Source organism: Heptranchias perlo, chromosome 3, assembly GCF_035084215.1.
Source record: "Heptranchias perlo isolate sHepPer1 chromosome 3, sHepPer1.hap1, whole genome shotgun sequence".
Lineage (NCBI taxonomy): Eukaryota > Metazoa > Chordata > Chondrichthyes > Hexanchiformes > Hexanchidae > Heptranchias > Heptranchias perlo.
Window position 1 is genome coordinate 17480812 of NC_090327.1, and position 17229 is coordinate 17498040.

At 41.9% G+C, this 17229-nt stretch overlaps 1 protein-coding gene across 3 annotated transcripts in view; it reads right to left on the reverse strand.

Annotated features, from left to right (window-relative positions):
• The window catches only part of ankrd12 (ankyrin repeat domain 12), a 213014-nt gene extending 196649 nt beyond the window's left edge, over window positions 1–16365 (reverse strand). For 2 of the 3 annotated variants that reach the window (XM_067978370.1, XM_067978368.1), the window contains exon 1: window positions 16140–16358. The gene's annotated coding sequence lies outside the window, so the exon portion shown is untranslated. Of the gene's footprint in view, window positions 1–16139 lie in introns of all 3 variants that reach the window. The other variant, XM_067978369.1, reaches the window with a different exon arrangement.
• Between the last annotated feature and the right edge of the window lie 864 nt (window positions 16366–17229).

Consider the following 17229-nt stretch of genomic DNA (forward strand, 5'->3'; position numbering starts at 1 on the left):
TTGATTCTTTTGCCAATCATCTTAAATCTGTGTCCTGTGGTTCTCAACCTTTCCACCAATGGGAACAGTTTCTCTTTACTTACTTTATCTAAACCCTTTATGATTTTGAACACTTCTATCAAATCTCCTCTAAGGAAAACAACCCCAGCTTCTCCAGTCTATCTATCCACGTAACTGAAGTCCCTCATCCCTGGAACCATTCTAGTAAATCTTTCCGCACCCTCTCTAAGGCCTTCACATCCTTCTTAAAGTGCGGTGCCCAGAATTGGAAACGATACTCCAGTTGTGGCCGAACCAGTGTTTTATAAAGGTTCAATATAACTTCCTTGCTTTTGTACTTTGACTATTTATAAAGCCCAGGATCTTGTATGCTTTTTTAACCGCTTTCTCAACCTGTCCTGTCAGCTTCAAGGATTTGTGCACACAGACCCCCAGATCTCTCTTTTCCTGCACCCTCTTTAAAATTGTACCATTTAGTTTATATTGCCTCTCCTAGTTCTTTCTGCCAAATGGGTGAAGTTTGCCAGTTCTTTCTCCGGACTGCTGGATGGAACCCCTTTGCTGTAGTAGCCTTTTGATTTTGCATTTATATTACAGAACCACTTCTGTAATAGAGTCCAAGGCTGCTGATGCTGTAAAATGCACCCAGCTGCTTTTGCAGAACATATTCCCTAGCACCAGAAGAAACAATTGTGCATCCACAAGTCTTCACAAACAAAGTTGTTTTGAAGTCATACTTTGTAATCTGGACCTGGGGAAGATCGACACAGACCAGCAAAAGAAAAACTGTTTGCTGGCATGCACACCATGGCCAGAAAAGATAGACTGCCTTGCCTCCAGCTATTGCTTCCAGCTGCACCACAAAACCCACTTCTTTAGTTGAACCTCCGCACCTCCGGAAAACAGCAGCACAGCCTCATTTACTTTACCACACTGCTGCCGAGGCCAAGGTTGCTGTCAGCAATGCAAGGTAAATGTAGCTCTACTAACAACCGTACAAAGTTAAAGCACAATCCATCTCACATGCATATTAAATCAAAGTGTTTCCAATAGTTTCAACATATGCCATTTGCAATACAATGCTGAATTGATTACTTATGTTACAAAAGTTTACACCTATCTGTCTTCATTGGCAGAGATCTGTTGGGCCAAATTTTCTGTGCTGTAAATTCTATGTAATTTGTAACACTATTATGGAAGCACCATCAGCACAAGCACTGTAGCAGTTCAAGAGGCTGCCCACCAACACCTTCTCAGAGCAATAGGCATAGGCAATAAATGTGGCTTTAAAGACATATGGAAAGATAGGGGAAAAAAAGCTAGTCCATCAAGCATGTGCTGTTGTGGCATGGTGTAACTTCTGTACACCATCACCCCCAACCACACTCTCTCCCCATGCAATCTCCTGGGAGAGGAGAATGAAAAACCACAGACAAAAGCATTAGGCCAAATAAGGAAAATTTCTGGGAATTCCTCTCCAACCCCCAAAAGCAATCAAGTACATTTCACAGTGGGTATGTTTGCCACTCTCAGGAACTTTTTAATTTGAACTTTCATCCTTTCCATTGTCTTTATAAAACTCTCTCTGCCAAAAGGCTGTGGGATGCTGGGTCAATTGACATTTTCAAGACTGAGATCGATAGATTTTTGTTAGGTAAGGGCATCAAGCGATATGGAAGATGGGTGAATGGAGTTTAGGTACAGAACAGCCGTGATCTAACTGAATTTCAGAACAGGCTCGATGGGCTGAAAGGAACAGGAGTGGGCCAATGAAATAATGCTTTCTAGGATTTCATTGTCTTTACTACTTGAGCTGTTTTGCTTCTCCCAGACTGTGTGAAAATTAAAATCTCCATCATAACCTCCTTGCTCTGATGGAGCTGTTTTATACAGCTCCATCAGAGCAAGGAGGTTATGATGGAGCTGTATAAAACACTGGTTAGGCCACAGCTGGAGTACTGTGTGCAGTTCTGGTCGCCACACTACAGGAAGGATGTGATCGCTTTGGAGAGGGTGCAGAGGAGATTCACCAGGATGTTACCAGGGCTGGAGCGCTTCAGCTATGAAGAGAGACTGGGAAGATTGGGTTTGTTTTCCTTGGAGCAGAGGAGGCTGAGGGGGGACATGATTGAGGTGTACAAAATTATGAGGGGCATAGATAGGATGGATACTAAGGAGCTTTTTCCCTTCGTTGAGAGTTCTATAACAAGGGGACATAGATTCAAGGTAAAAGGCGGGAGGTTTAGAGGGGATTTGAGAAAGAACTTTTTCACCCAGAGGGTGGTTGGAGTCTGGAACTCACTGCCTGAAAGGGTTGTGGAGGCAGGAACCCTCACAACATTCAAGAAGCATTTGGATGAGCACTTGAAATGCCATAGCATACAAGGCTACGGACCAAATGCTGGAATATGGGATTAGAGTAGACAGGGCTGATGGCCGGCGCAGACACGATGGGCCGAAGGGCCTCTATCCGTGCTGTATAACTCTATGACTCTATGACTCTAAAACATCGATTTTGCTACATGCTTACCTGATCTCCATAACGCCCCCCCACTCCCTGCCAACTGCATCACTGTCTGGAGATCTGTAGACCACTCCCTCCAGAGTCTTGCATCCTTTGCTGTTCCTTAGTGTTTCCACTATGATCATCCTTACTGAAATTCTCTTTCTACTGCTGTAATTGTGTCTTTAGCAATATTGCTACTCTTTCCCTTTCTAAAGATTCTACAACCTGGAATATTTAGCTTCCAGTCATGCACAGCTTGTAGCAAGGTCTCTGTAATGGCTACATCATACCATTTAAGCTGAATTTGTGCTTCTAACTCATGTAATTTATTGTGTTTTATGTGCATTTGTGTACAGAACTCTTATCTGGGTAACTGTCCCCACCCCTGTCCATATGTGGTAATGGTATTTTTCTCACACTTTTTGACTCATCATACTTTTGTTGTTAATGCTCTACCCCACAGGGCAGTGGATACTAATCGTTGAGTATATTCAAGACTGAGATCGATAAGATTTTTGGACACTAAGGGAGTCAAGGGATATGGGGATAGGGCGGAAAAGTGGAGTTAAGGTAGATGATCAGCCATGATCTTGTTGAATGACAGAGCAGGCTTGAGAGCGTATGGCCTACTCCTGTCCCTATTTATTATGCTCGGTACACAGCTAAATAGCCAATTTAATACATTCTTATTTTTAATCACTCCTGCTTTATTGTTAATGGGTATTTTGTTGCTACTTCCTGTAACCCTTTCTGTTCCTGGAGTATTTATGTTATCTTTATCACTTTTTGTACTCTGACCTTCACTCTTAACCTTTCTTTTTCTTATCTTTAGCTTATTTCCACCCTGACCCTCACCCACCAATTACTGGTTTAAAGCCCTATCTATAGTCTTATTTATCCATTTCCCTAAAGACTGTGGTTCCAGCCTGGTTCATGTGCATCCCATCCCAGCAGTACAGCTCCTTCCTGTTCCAGCACTGATGCCAGTGTCACATGAAATAGAACCTCTCCTTCCCAAAGACATGCATTTACTTTCCTGATCTGTTTATCCCTATGCTAATTAACACATGGCTCGAGTAATAATCCGGAGATCACCACCCTCGAGGTCCTGCTTTTTAATTTAGCTCCTGATATTCCCTTAGCATGACCTCCACCCTGTTCTTTCCAGTCATTGGTTCCGACATGGATCACGATAACTGGTTCAGCCCCCTCCCTTTCAAGTTGCTTTGAGATATACCTTACCCTGGCACTGGGTAGGCAACACAGCCTTCTGCAGGTATTCTCTGCAGTCACGCTAGATCGTGACTGCAGAGAATACCCTCTATCCCCATTATTATTGAATCTTTTATAACTACCACCTTTCTATTTTGCTTCTCCCCCCTCCCCTTGAACTGCCTCATGCTCCATAGTACCATTGGTAGTGGTTGTTGGAGGCCAATCATCTCAGCCCCAGGACATTGCTGCAGGAGTTCCTCAGGGCAGTGTCCTAGGCCCAACCATCTTCAGCTGCTTCATCAGTGACCTTCCCTCCATCATAAGGTCAGAAATGGGGATGTTCGCTGATGACTGCACAGTGTTCAGTTCCATTCGCAACCCCTCAAATAATGAAGCAGTCCGAGCCCGCATGCAGCAAGACCTGGACAACATCCAGGCTTGGACTCATAAGTGGCAAGTAACATTCGCGCCAGATAAGTGCCAGGCAATGACCATCTCCAACAAGAGAGAGTCTAACCACCTCCCCTTGACATTCAACGGCATTACCATCGCCGAATCCCCCACCATCAACATCCTGGGGGTCACCATTGACCAGAAACTTAACTGGACCAGCCATATAAATACTGTGGCTACAAGAGCAGGTCAGAGGCTGGGTATTCTGCGGCGAGTGACTCACCTCCTGACTCCACAAAGCCTTTCCACCATTTACAAGGCACAAGTCAGGAGTGTGATGGAATACTCTCCACTTGCCTAGATGAGTGCAGCTCCAACAACACTCAAGAAGCTCGACACCATCCAAGATAAAGCAGCCCGCTTGATTGGCACCCCATCCACCACCCTAAACATTCACTCCCTTCACCACCGGCGCACTGTGGCTGCAGTGTGCACCACCCACAGGATGCACTGCAGCAACTCGCCAAGGCTTCTTCGACAGCACCTCCAAAACCCGCGACCTCTACCACCTAGAAGGACAAGAGCAGCAGGCACATGGGAACAACACCACCTGCACGTTCCCCTCCAAGTCACACACCATCCCGACTTGGAAATATATCGCCGTTCCTTCATTGTCGCTGGGTCAAAATCCTGGAACTCCCTTCCTAACAGCACTGTGGGAGAACAGTCACCACACGGACTGCAGCGGTTCAAGAAGGCGGCTCACCACCACCTTCTCGAGGGCAATTAGGGATGGGCAATAAATGCTGGCGTTGCCAGCGACGCCCACATCCCGTGAACGAATAAAAAAAAAAAAGTACCCTGGTTAACATTCTGGCCATCCTCCCCACAGCCTTGTTCCTCATCCCACAGGTAGCAAGTACATCGTACCTGTTGGACAGGAGAAGGATCTGCGGTTCCTCCTTCTCTGTCTCAGATAGGTTCCACCTACCCTGCTGACTACGTCACACACTCCTCTTGTGGTACCTTTTCTTATTCATTCGCAGGACATGGGGTCGCTGGCAACGCCAGCATTTATTGCCCATCCTTAGCTGTCCTCGAGAAGGTAGTGGTGGGCTACCTTCTTGAACCGCTGCAGTCCATATGGTGAAGGTGCTCCTACTATGCTGTTAGGTAGGGAGTGCCAGGATTTTGACCCAGTATCATTGAAGGAATGGCGATATACGTCCAAGTCAGGATGGAGAGAGACGGGTTCCCATGCACCTGCTGCCCTTGCTCTTCCAGGTGGGGGAGGTCGCAGGTTTGGGAGTTGCTGCAGTGCATCCTGCAGATAGTATACAGCCATGATACACTGATGGTGAAGGGAGTAGATGTTTAAGCCAGTGGATGAGATGCCAATCAAGCCGACTGATTTGTCTTGGATAGTGTCGAAACTCAGTGTAATTGGAGCTGCACCTATCCAGGGAATTGGAGAATATTCCATCATACTCTTGATTTGTGCCAAATAGGTGATAGAGAGGCTTTGGGGAGTCAAGAGGTGAGCCATTCACTGCAGAATACCTAGCCTCTGACCTGCTCTAGTAGCCGCAGCATTTATGTGGCTGGTCCAGTTCAATTTCTGGTCAATGCTGAGCCCCCAGGATGTGGGTGGTGGGGGACTCAGTGATGATAATGCCATTGAATGTCAAGGGGAGGTGGTTACACGCATTCTTGTTGGAGATGTTACTTGTTAACGAATGTTACTTGCCTCATCATCCCAAGCCTGGATGTTGTCCAGATCTTAATGAAGCAGTCCATGCCTGCATGCTGCACGAGGAATTACGAATTGCACGGTGTTCAGTTCCAATCATCAGCAAACAGCTCCACTTCTGACCTTATGATGGAGGGAAGGTCATTGATGAAGCAGCTGAAGATAGTTGGGCCTAGGACACTGCCTTGAGGAACTCCTGCAGTGATGTCCTGGGGCTGAGCTGACTGGCCTCCAACAAGCACAACCATCTTCCTTTGTGCCAGGTATGACTCTAGCCACTGGACAGTTTTCCCCCTGATCCCTATTGACTTCAGCTTTACTAGGCTCCTTGGTGCCACACACAGTCAAATGCTGCCTTGATGTCAAGAGCAGTTACTCTCACCTCACCTTTGGAATTCAGCTCTTGTTTTAATGTTTGGACCTCTCTATGTTGTATGACTGTGTTCTGGAGTAAACTATCCAGATATTCCTCCCCCTCCATTATGTGTCGGAGTGTCTAACTCGCGCTCCAACTTAACAACCGAGTCAGAGTGACTCAAGACAGACATCTCTCACAGGTATGGTCATTCAGGAAGGTCTCTGTCCACAAATTCCCACAGTCAAAACACGCTGCCTGTGCTGTTGTTATCTATATTACTGTAATACACATCACTTTCTCATTTGTGAGGCATTTCAGATTGTTGAAAGTTTTTCAAAATGCATCCTTAAAGCTATTTATTGTCTCATGCATTTTTTTGTATATATGATTTTGAATTCTTAGAACTATTTCTTGCACTACTGGTTTTAATTTCTTCCAATAATCCATTTCAGTAATGTATCATGTGTGTGCAGCTGCTGCTGCCCTCCACTCATTGCCTCTGGAATTCTTGCCAGTCATGAACAGAAAACCTGTTCCAACATGGTGATTAGCACTGGGAGTATTTTTTAATATTTGTTCTTGGGATGCTGGTAATGCTGGTGGGGGATGTAGAGGGCTGGAAAGTTTCAGAGGACCAGAAAGTTTCAGAGGGACACTAGAATGATATGTAGTTATGGTGCCTTTTTAAAAAAAAAATCTAGAACAGGATTAGAAAGCGGAGGCATTTTCCTTCATGAAAGTGCAAACTTTGAGGAGATATGATTGAGGTCTATAAAATAATGAAAAGATTAAACAGTCCCAGAGGAAAGGCTCTTTGAGCTAGATAGGTCAGGGAGGACCAGGAGTCATAAATATAAGTTACAAAAGCATAAGACTAGGTTAGATGCTAGGAGGGTACTTCTTTTTGCAGAGTCACAAACCTCCGGATTAAGTTGCCAGCACGTGCAGATTTCTTCCAAGCATTCAAAAGGGAGCTGGTCAAGTTTCTGAGAGTACAGACACCCGGAAGTCTGGAACTCCGTTTGCTGCATTCTAATCCCCCAAATATGTTTGGCCATTCAACAAACTTGCCATTTTAAAAAAAACAAAATAGGGTTTTGGGCTCCCTATTTGACTTTGTATCTTCCATTACGGTCATTAAGCTTTGTTGTGTACCTTCAAGCCATACTTATTAAAATAAGAAACAAGATGATACTGACCCATCTTTCGCAGAAAATAAAATACATCTTCTCACATGACACAGATTATATGACATATAATGGGTTATATGGCATCTTCAGAACATACAAAAATAATTTTCTGGTTCTATTAGCTGTACTGGAACCAACAATTGAGTTGACAGCTTGCATTCTTTAAACCATTATGAAACTCCTTTAATCTATTCAGAAATATCTTCCAAAAATGTGATCTAAACCCTAATCTGTGTTCTGACAACTACAAGGCACAATCAATCCAATTTCTATTGTGATCAATTCAATTTCACTCGAACAACTGGGATGCACTGCTTGAAAGGGTGGTGGAAGCAGATTCAATAATAACTTCCAAAAGGGAATTGGATAAATACTTGAAGGGGGAAAATTTGCAGGGCTATGGGGAAAGAGCAGGGGAGTAGGACTAATCGGATAACTCTTTCAAAGAGCTGACACAGGCACGATGGGCCAAATGGTTTCCTTCTGTGCTGTATCATTCTATGAACATTGGGTCAGGACAGAATCAGGCTTGGATATGATGTCTCCACCCTACCCGATCCCATGAACAAACAGTCTGCTAATACTTATTGTAACATTTCATACGTGAATAATGTCAGAGCATGAACAAATTGCCTTCAGAAAGGGGAGAGCAGAAAACAAGAGAACAAAAAGAAAATTAAAGTTAGAGGCATCCTTTTCTCTATAAATCATCCAGATGTAATATCATGAATTTCTACTTCAGTACCATGACTGGATAGCCCATCATATCTATTCATGATGTCATTGAAACAGAATCTTTCAAAATGCCTGCTTTCCAGATAGCCTCTAACTATAGCATTTTTAAAACAAAAAGATGTGGTGACACTTGCATTGTGAAATGTAGCTTTCTCCAGACACAAGTGAACTGCTTTTCCCACAACTTCGAATAATGTTGATTAAAAGCTCACCATGTCATAGTTAATCCTGGCCTCAAAATTAGCAAAAAATATTTTAGAACAACTATTTTTCTTCCAACCTTCAGGTTTTCCCAATAGGTTGTCCCATATCTCCAACTCCCTTTCCTGTATTAACCCTCTCCACACAATCTCAAGCATAACAGTCAAGGAAAGCTGCACTATCAACAAGTGGAGACAGCACCTCACAAGAAATATTAAAGCATCAAACATACATTCAAGTCCCACAGAAGGGTTTTAAGGAACATAAGGACATTTATGCGACCAGAAAAAGTTAGTATCAAAAAGCTAGTAGGCTTCAGCAGGATACTAGGAAGCCCCAATCACAAAGAAGACCTGACAACTTGTTTATAAGTTAGCCTGTTGGAATAGTTTTAGAATTGTACTGAAAATCACGACGTATCAGCTTTAAACTGGTCGAGACCGGTTGTTTAGAATGCGTGGTAGATAGAATTCAAAACTATTAAATTACACAATCTCTCCACTGGACAACGGAGTAGCCCATCAATTTCAGATTTTAGCAAATTTGGAATCAAAGTCTGTCTATCACCAGCAATGACTGATGCAGGGGATGTATTTAGTTGGGTATCCACAGTCTAACCATGAAACAGCACTGGTTTCAAAGTAAATGCACATGTACAGCCCTATCTCTTACCAGGACCTGAAAGCTGTGGGACTCCCTTTGGGTTTCGTTCCTTCTACGGCCCTAAAAAAACCAATGCTAAGCATCACCTAATCACTACCTCCCAAATTACACTACCTTCTCTTTTACTCTTTTCAACCTTGGTGGTGTTCTGCTTACAGGCCCTAACCTTTTTTTTCCCTCAATTTAAAAAGTGCAGCAGGAAGGAATCAATTAGGCATCTTACACAGAAAAAATGTCACTAATTCTGCCTCTTAAATCTTTTGGTCACACACTAAACATTAGCAGCATCATTCTCTCAAATGATGGAATTGTGGGGTTGGGGGGGGGGGGGGGGAACAACACAGGTTAAAAAGTATATATAACAAATAATACATGCAGAAGTAGCTGAAGCCTTTTCCCAATATAGTATTTATTATGGTGTGCTGCTAAGAAATTCCAGAAGAGTTCCAAAACCTGCAAAGAAAGCAGGTTTCAGCAGGGTGGTGGTGGCGGTGACAGTGACAATGACAATGCAGTTAACTTCAGGATCCAGAGCCTAGAAAGAAGGAAACCTGATTGCTATCCAGAGGCCCTGCTAGAAATACAAGTACACCTGTGTAAATGCTTGACAAGGATAGAAATTAGCTGGGTTTTCTCTTCTCATAATCTGTTGACATCAGTGTCACCCACCATTTAACCATAATCGAACATGGGTGACTTTATAAAGGACAGAGGAAGAGTAAGGGTTATAAAAGAGAAAACACACCAGTATCATTTGTGTATTAAAAGATGTTCGCTCTTGAAAAGAAAATTGATCTTTATTCCCTGAACCTTGTAAGAGTAACACATGGCACACAAATTACCAACCCCACCTCACTTCTAGTACTATGAAAAGCAGTATAAATTGAAACTGATGTGAAAACACCACTTACATTCAAGTCTGAAGACCTTTGCTTTACAAAAAGCCCAGGTGAACTACTAAAATGGAATATGGCCAGACACCTGTGGAGTCTTTCTAAGACATAAAAGTGGACACCTATTCTATAATTAAAATCCAAATTTAATAGTGAGGCATTCAAAATCAAATCCATATATATGATTTTTATACATATATAAAAGCAGTTTTTTGTAAATGCAGCCTCATATATATTAGATAAAAGGGAATAAATCATTCTCCTATCCAACTGGTTCCCTCCTACCTTCACATAATGACTGGATTAACTGAAGCCAAGCACATCAGTATAGTATACACATGCTGCTTGAGAAACTGAATCAGACGTCAGGCAAGTGAGAAAGTGCATCTACAGTCTACTCAGCTTGACTGTTTGCAAAATGGTAGCCCTGCCAGAGTATAAATAATAAACTGACAGATTAATGGCAAAAATGTAACATTAGAATATCAATATTATTAGTCTTGTGTTCCCTATTAATTTCCCATGTTACTGGCCCATTTATTGTAATCCCTAAAATAAGGAATTTTCTTGTGTATTATCCTTACTACCCTTTTCAGTACCTTTCCATCTCCTATGTATTTTTTTCCTCCTTATTTTGCACGGAGGAAGTTCTTCTCCCTTTTCCTGTAATTTACAAAATAAAGCCCAATCACTGCAGCATGTGTTGCCTTCCTGAATTATTTTAAACACTACCATTTGTTTAAAGTGCATTTCAAAACAGTAACACCATGTCATACAATCACATTTTATCTTATAAAAATAATTAGAATGCTTGCAAGAAATGCAGAAGAATAGGAAATGGATGGCTCGTTCGTTAAAACACTCCTTCCTGGGACTTGAGTTCGAGTCCAGCTGGTCCGACGGAATGAAAGTTATTTAGGTTATCTTCCTAATCGCTGAAAGGATCAAATATAAAATTAATTTAGATAGCCACTAACTACTGGATAGAGACTATGGGTTGACAAAATAAATACCAATGATTCAGCACAAACTGGCAATCTCACTTAGAGACCATGAAGTATGCTGGTACAGAAAATGCAAACATCATGCCTGTGCAGCAGGGGTGCTAGTTTGAAGTTGGGCTAAGAGATATTGGGAAGAAACAACTATTCCCTGGCACTACATCCTATGCTAGACCTGATTTGGGGGCTCTTGACGTTGACAAATGTTCCAATGCTCTGAATTATCATCCCCCATCTTTATGAGGTAGAACGCTGTCCAAAAATATAAAAATCAAAGTAGTATTCATCTTAGATTCAACACTGATAATTCACTCACAGTTTATAATGAAAATAATCCTTATCTTTATCATCATCTAGAAATGTGCAAAAGTCTTTAACGAATTATTTTCAAAAGTAGTGACTGTTGTTGTGAAGACAAACACAGCAGCCAATCTGTGCCAGCAACATCCCAAAAAATAGCTATTGGTTGAGGAAATCAACACCCACACACTCACTTATGTTAACCTATAGAAAAATAATTTAAAACTGAACTTCAGAAGCTAAACCAAACAATTTGCCTTGAACCGTAAGTGTGCATTGCTCAGCATCCCAATGAAACCAAAAGGTACCAATCTAGTCTCCTGCACTTATTGCACAAACTGTACAATGACTTTGCAAAATGTATATGCATATGTATATAATATTCTAAAAATATTTTTTTTTAAATGAAACTGTTCAGTTAGATTTCTGGATTTTATTCATTGATTCAGTTTCAATACATTTTTCTAAAATGTTTGGTGTTCCAGAAAAGACAAATTGGATCAAGGGCAAAATCCCATACCTTGAAGGTGCCATGATTTTCATTATCGTAACAGATACATCAGGTCTATTTCATAAGCAGCTCATCCAACAATGCAAAACTTTCATTCCATCTGACCAGCTGAATTTAAAGCCAGATCCCACAAGGATCCCACTGCAACTATCCAGTACCTACAGGCATAGGGAACAGATCAACACAGTAAACTGGTAGTCGTCAACTGGGATGTACCTGGGTACAAATGACAGAGTACACCATAGTACTTCCTTGTCTGTGGTTTTTCTTCACCCGAACGGTCAATGTCGATGGGTATCTTGCTCATCAGTTGATGTCTAAGAGCACACTTTTGAACAGGGTTACAGAACAATGATCAGTAGAAACTCTAGATTTTTCTCAATCCATAACCTGGGGATGCTAGTACCAATCTTTTCCAGGTCAAGTGCCTTCAGGCTGGCATGGAGATTGGTCCTGCAGACCAACTTCAAGTTTCGCGACAGAGTGATTCCATGGCCAGGAGGGAAAGACAGAATTAACAAATAAAGTTAGAATTTTTTTTTACAAGGTTTAAATCAAATTATTAGCTCCTCTTATAGGGAAAAGCAAGGTCTTGGTTTTATTCTTTAGTGAGTTAGCTGATCTCAACCAGGACAATGATTGTAGTTCTACAATTAGTTTCAGTATCCTCAGGTTAGGGAAGGGGAAAAAAAATCAACTAGGGTTCCTGCTGATCACTGTTTTGTAACCCTGTTCAAAAGTATGCCCCCTATTCATCAGCAAAGGACAGGATGAGGTTTGACTACAAGTCAATCAACATTGACTATGCAGTTCAAATGTGAAGAGCAGGCACTTAGACAAAGCAATCGAACAGTACCTATGGCATAAGTGAACTTAAAAAAATATCAATGGGGATAAACTTACTGGGTCTCATTGCATTCTTATCAATCAGTGGTTTTCAAACTTTTCTGCCTTGGGAACTCTTGGAAATACTGATACACTCCAAGCACCCTTGTCCTAATTTCTGATACTGTTATTATTAACATATAACAGAAACAATGTGATATTAAGTCAAAAAATACAGAATTCTTGAGACATTGCGCTTGTGGTGGGTGAGAAGGTAAAGATGAGAAGGAATCTGATGAATTCACAGACCTATGAATCATCACCTCCAGGAGAAAACTGAAAGAAATAGAAGGGATGGTGTGGGGGGAAAAATACTTCAAACAACACCATACATTTCTATAGTGCTCCTCAAACAAAGAAAACACAGTTAGGACAAAGGTGGAAAATGGTGAGAGAGAAATTTGGGAAAAAATTGCTGACAGCAGAAGCATAGTGAATGAAAGAATAGCCATTGATGGTGCAGCAGAGTGAATGGGAGGTAGGGAGTAACCCAATATTAGAAACGTGGAGGAAGAAAAATCACAAAATGAAGCGAAGCTGTGCAGGAATATGAAAAAGAAGAACTTGAAGTCAAATTGCTAGGACACCAAGATCCCATGAAGCTTGGCAAGACAGGGTTGATGAGTTTGCATGCTCTTTATGGATGAGATGATGCAGGTCTCAGAATTATGAATGAGGTTGGAGTCTGTGGAGGATGGAGAGGAGCTGGCTGGTTAGAAGAGTGTAGCAGGAATCAGTTATTAATGCGAGGAAACTGTGGATAAGGGTTTGTAGTGAGGAAGAGGTAGGGCCACGGGCAGACAATGCTTCAGAGGAAAAGAACAAGGAAACAGGATGAAAAGTAGATACCTCCAGTTGAAAAGCCAGCACCAGCGTGGGCAATGGACTGAATGACCTCCCCCAGTCAGTAATTTCTATGATTCTAGGTACTGGCATTGGATTTAACACAGGATACAAAGTTCAACTGAAACAGGATGTGGAGGTTCTAAATCTGCAGATTTAGCCTGAGAAGGCAAATGGAGTTGACATTGGAGACACTTAAGTGGCAGTTGGAACGTAAGGAGATTCGGTTTTACCAACAATGCGCTTAAGGAAATTCCAGCTCATCTACGATTTATTGTTTCAGCTAAAAACTTATTCTTTTCAGCGCTCCTTCAATCTGTTTTTCATTTTCTCGCGTATCTGTCTCGGAGCAGTCATTATATCTCTTCCAATATTTTCGTCTTCCGTGCCCAACCATCTATTTGATCTTCTCAGGGCTATATACACAAATGATCCTCTTTTTTTCTTCATTTATATGCTACCCCATGATGATACAGGGCTGTGGATGCTGAGTCACTGAATATATTCAAGGCTGAGACGGATAGATTTTTGGACTCTAGGGGAATCAAGGGGTATGGGGATCGGGCTGGAAAGTGGAGTTGAGGTCGAAGATCAGCCATGATCTGATTGAATGGCGGCGCAGGCTCGAGGGGCCGTATGGCCTACTCCTGCTCCTATTTCTTATGTTCTTATATTACCCACAAGCCCAGGGTCAGGTTTTACCACAATACCCAATGTTCAATTTAACTAATATTTAGCTGAAGAAAATTTTGACTCATTCATGATTTAATCAGCAGTTAGGCAGTTGGAGAGTATAACAACAACTTTGGCATCGATGGTGCAGGCAGAGAGGTACAGTGGGTTATTGTTGTAGAAGCTGACTCCGTGCTTGTGGATATCACCAATACATATACAAAAAATGAAAAGAGAACTATGTGTCTTGCTCTGGTGGGCACAATAGGGGGCAGTGGGCATGGAAGAAGAAACCATTGGAGGAGAAATAACAACTGCTCTGCGACAGGACAGAAAATGAAAAAAAAGATTGAAGGGCTGCTAAAAAGAAAAGGTTTTCATATTCAAACTATTCTCCCCACACTCAATGCTACCCTCCTCCTACACGTCAAGAATGAGCTGGGACAGTCTAAAAATGCAGCCTTCAGCACAGACAACACATTTGTCCACTTAAATCAACCCCTTCGCCTTATATACCAAATGTAGTTCAAATTCAAAAACATAGGAAAATGGTTGGCTTGGACTCAAATCAGGCACTCAAAATAGTATTTTCCCACTAAACTGCAGGGAGAAAAAAATCTGAAGTATACAAATACTAAAGTCTGGAAGATCACTTTATAAATTTCTAAATGAGATTTGCATTGTTCCAAAAGGCACAAATGAAAAAGCCTCTCAAGAAACAATATCCGGCACTATGATTCCATACAATGAACAAGTACATAAATTACAGCATCATGCTTTTCCCTGTGCCCTGCGTATTTTTGTGTGTGTGCGTGTGGGGGGGGGGGGGGGGGGGAGATAAATTAACGCCATCTGGGGCTGTCAGAGCCTGCAGTATGAAGTGTTTCATAACCCTCATTTTAAGCCACAAATGTCAGTTTGCAGAGCTCATTTCAGTCTTACTAAGAGCGCAATATTTGCGCATAACACTTTAATGCCGCTATAAATAAAGCCTTTAAAAGCAGCAACGTAAAATCATTTCCTGTCTACAGTAAACTGGTTCTGATTCTCGTCGTGATCTAAATCCGATTTCACAGAGACACACACAAAAAAAATCACGATTTACGAAGATTTAAAATGTCTGCATTCCCGAGAGAATTGTAATTCGTACTACCAGTCTGTTACATCGTAATTAAATCTAAGGAATTAAGTTAAATCTACTTCATCATTCCATATATATTTCCAAAGCGTGTTTAGATGATGCACTCACGTTATTTGATTTGAATCACTTTCCCTTTTTTCTCCCCACAACGTTCCTCAACCAACCTGTGCCTCGATTATCCGACACTTAAAATGAAATGGTTGACCAGTCTCAGTTTCTTCCTGTCGCTACACCAGCATCATGTCATTATGAGATTACTGGTTTTACTGGTATTATTTGCCAAACGGATTCGGACAACCCACATACAATGATGCCTTTACCACCAAACGACTATAAGCATAAAGCCATTTTAGTTCAATACAGACGCGTCACCATTACCGTGCCTCAGAGAGCTGCAGCATTTTCAAGAGAAATTGCTGTCGAATCATGTCTCATTGTCTTCAAATGAAAGTGGTTGAACAATTCTTGTAAACTATTCCCTCCTACATAAACCTTGAAATCTCTCTTCAACAGCATTTTTAAAAACATATATAAGTAACAAATAAAGCTCTAAAAAGGGTCTCCCCCTCCACTGCGGTCATTATCTGTGCAAATATTTACATCACAATCATTAGGAGAGTAGAGGGAAAACTCAAATAGGTTGGGGAAACCTATTAAAGTAAATCAAAATGTCGGTAACATTAAGCAATGTAAAAGTTTTTTTTCCCCCAAAATTAAAAAAATATATAGATATGCGCTGTTGAGCAAAAGAGCAGCTCCAAGCTCATCACACACGCCTCCTGTTTCAGTCAGTCCAACCGCACAACACACAATATCCGATTGCTATCGCGGGCCTTCGCTCGCTCTTTTCCATTAAAACATCACATCACTTTCGGCCTTTACCTTTTCGAAGGGGCGTTTGAAGAAACGCGTTGAAAATTTCTGGGCTGGGAGAGGGGGGGGGGGAACAATACACGCTGTCGACCCCACCGGGGAAATCACTCTAGTAACTCTAACGTATTTTTAATATATATTATTATTATAAAGCGAGGAATTATAAACGGCGAGACCTTTGATAAGGTTCCATCTCCGGGACGGCCTTTGACTTTCCGCGGGCCCAACGTTCCCTCTGGTTGGAGGAAGCCGTATCACGTGACCCGCCCGCCAAAGACTTTTGTTACGGACCGTCTGATTGGTTGACTTCCGGACGTCAGCCCGGCCCTGTCAACGATTTAGAATTTTAAAGGAATCTACTCTAAAAAAATGTTCAATTCTCCTGCCTGTGGTACAGATGGATATATTTTTTCCATGCAGTTTGTATTCCTACACGTTTCAGAACAACGATAGCAAACCGCTAGCTCCCAGCATTCATTGGCGGCACTTGACAATCTGTGACGTAACGTCTCCGAAGAGACTGGAATGTTCTAGAAAAGGAAGGGGCTCTGCAGCGAGCGAAAGAATAGCTTGCAGTCGCACATACTTTGTATAAAATCCGCTTTTCAAAGTTTTTCTAATTTAAAAAAAAAATGTAAAGTTCGTCCGTTGGCTCAATTAGTTTTTTTTTATATAGGACCCACAAAACGGTTGGTAATTATAAACACACCGAATGTTGTTTTGGGTAGTGTGTGCAGATATGGGGGTGATAATACATACTTGGGACGATGGTGGTTGTGCAGGAATTGGAGGAGGAGGAGGAGGCGGTGGCTGAAGGCTTTTTTTTAAATATATAAAAAATGGAGGGGGGGGGGGAGAAAGACGAGAGAGAATGTGCGCAGGCGCTATAGCCTGCGGTAGCTGCTTTTGTGAGCATTTTGGTGGCTGGGTATGCGGAGGAGATGGGTGGTTTGGGATTTGTAAACAATTTTACAACACCAAGTTATAGTCCAGCAATTTTATTTTAAATTCACAAGCTTTCGGAGGCTACCTCCTTCCTCAGGTGAACGATGTTCATCGTCCACATCGTTCACCGGAGGAAGCCTCCGAAAGCTTGTGA